The sequence below is a fragment of the Phalangium opilio genome, unplaced genomic scaffold, assembly GCF_054372755.1.
Source record: "Phalangium opilio isolate 3A_F unplaced genomic scaffold, DU_Popi_V2 ptg000521l_1, whole genome shotgun sequence".
Lineage (NCBI taxonomy): Eukaryota > Metazoa > Arthropoda > Arachnida > Opiliones > Phalangiidae > Phalangium > Phalangium opilio.
Genome location: NW_028324240.1, coordinates 1,187,501 through 1,190,000, shown reverse-complemented (window position 1 = coordinate 1,190,000; position 2,500 = coordinate 1,187,501). Strand labels below are relative to the sequence as shown.

General features: G+C 49.1%; 1 non-coding gene across 1 annotated transcript; it reads left to right on the top strand.

The window, feature by feature from the left end:
• Positions 1–555: 555 nt before the first annotated feature.
• On the top strand, positions 556–2,366 carry LOC149589710 (small subunit ribosomal RNA). The gene has a single exon (XR_016379710.1). It is a non-coding gene; the product is annotated as a small subunit ribosomal RNA (ribosomal RNA).
• Positions 2,367–2,500: the final 134 nt, after the last annotated feature.

Sequence of the window (2,500 nt, the reverse complement as noted above, 5' to 3'; positions counted from 1 at the left end):
ATACTTATGTTCCACACTACTATTGTGGAGCGTGTTCGTTTTGTGTTTCAATTTAAATCATCAATTGATGCAAATTGTCTCTACAATTTCAAGCATCAATTTGTGATAATTGAAAGGCAAAGAAAAACGTCACGTGTCCCGTTGCTTCTGGCGGGTACGAAAGTCTAGCCGACTTTCGGCCGTCGATCGAAGCGATAATTTTATCAGCTAGTCCCAGATCGTCCTCGTAACGGAGGTGCGACGTTGGTGGGCCAACTGGTAATAATTGCTATTCGATGGTGAGTTTGTCTCGTAAAGGGCAATAATCCAAGTACCTCAGCGTTCACGCTCGAACACGGCGATTGAAATATATCGCCTCGGGTGAATGAATCGAGAAACAGAAGCGAAGAAAACCGTTCCCGAGAGGGTTCGGCTTCTCGTTTTTAACGTCGATAAAGTTGGAGCCGTCCGCTTCAAGCGGCGGTTCTACGACGCCTTTAACCCGGCTCGACGGTCCTTAATCGGGCCGGTCGTAGCCCGGGACTGGCGTCAACTGACGGCAACGTTATTCGTTGTTACCTGGTTGATCCTGCCAGTAGTCATATGCTTGTCTCAAAGACTAAGCCATGCATGTCTAAGTACATGCCGAAATAAGGTGAAACCGCGAATGGCTCATTAAATCAGTTATGGTTTCTTAGATCGTACTTTTTTACTTGGATAACTGTGGTAATTCTAGAGCTAATACATGCAGCAGAGCCCCGACCTTAGGGAAGGGGCGCTTTTATTAGACCAAGACCAATCGGGCTTCGGCCCGCTTACCATGGCGACTCTGGATAACTTTGGGCAAATCGCACGATCTCGTATCGGCGATGTTTCTTTCAAGTGTCTGCCTTATCAACTTTCGATGGTAGGCTACGCGCCTACCATGGTCGTAACGGGTAACGGGGAATCAGGGTTCGATTCCGGAGAGGGAGCCTGAGAAACGGCTACCACATCCAAGGAAGGCAGCAGGCGCGCAAATTACCCACTCCCGGCACGGGGAGGTAGTGACGAAAAATAACAATACGGGACTCTTTTGAGGCCCCGTAATTGGAATGAGTACACTCTAAATCCTTTAACGAGGATCCATTGGAGGGCAAGTCTGGTGCCAGCAGCCGCGGTAATTCCAGCTCCAATAGCGTATATTAAAGTTGTTGCGGTTAAAAAGCTCGTAGTTGAATCTCAGTTCCAGACAGGCGGTCCGCTCCGGTGGTTACTGCCTGGCCTGAACATCCTGTCGGTTTTCCTTCGGTGCTCTTCATTGAGTGTCGTAGGTGCCCGACCCGTTTACTTTGAAAAAATTGGAGTGCTCAAAGCAGGCGTCCCGCCTGAATAATGGTGCATGGAATAATGAAAGAGGACTTCGAGTTCTATTGTGTTGGTTTTCGGAACACGAGGTAATGATTAAAAGGGACAGACGGGGGCATTCGTATTGCGACGCTAGAGGTGAAATTCTTGGACCGTCGCAAGACGAACTACAGCGAAAGCATTTGCCAAGAATGTTTTCATTAATCAAGAACGAAAGTTAGAGGTTCGAAGGCGATCAGATACCGCCCTAGTTCTAACCATAAACGATGCCAACCAGCGATCCGCCTGAGTTACTCAATTGACTCGGCGGGCAGCTTCCGGGAAACCAAAGTTTGTGGGTTCCGGGGGAAGTATGGTTGCAAAGCTGAAACTTAAAGGAATTGACGGAAGGGCACCACCAGGAGTGGAGCCTGCGGCTTAATTTGACTCAACACGGGAAAACTTACCCGGCCCGGACACCGGAAGGATTGACAGATTAAGAGCTCTTTCTTGATTCGGTGGGTGGTGGTGCATGGCCGTTCTTAGTTGGTGGAGCGATTTGTCTGGTTAATTCCGATAACGAACGAGACTCTAGCCTACTAAATAGGCGACCGATCAATTGTGTCGGTCTTCCTTCTTAGAGGGACAAGCGGCGTTTAGCCGCACGAAACAGAGCAATAACAGGTCTGTGATGCCCTTAGATGTCCGGGGCCGCACGCGCGCTACACTGAAGGAATCAGCGTGTGTTTACCCCTGTCCGGCAGGACTGGGTAACCCGATGAACCTCCTTCGTGATAGGGATAGGGGCTTGTAATTGTCCCCCTTGAACGAGGAATTCCCAGTAAGCGCGAGTCATAAGCTCGTGTTGATTACGTCCCTGCCCTTTGTACACACCGCCCGTCGCTACTACCGATTGAATGATTTAGTGAGGTCTTCGGACTGGTGCTCGGAGCGGCTTTCGGGTCGCACCGACGTACCGGAAAGATGACCAAACTTGATCATTTAGAGGGCGTAAAAGTCGTAACAAGGTTTCCGTAGGTGAACCTGCGGAAGGATCATTATCGAAAAATTGCGGTTCCGAAAAGGTTTAACCGGCGCCATTCTATGGGTACGAGTTACTCGGCGAAAAAACTTTTCAAAATTTTTTAATCTTCTTAGGAAGAAGGGTTTCGTCGTCGTAAAGAACGTTTCGTCG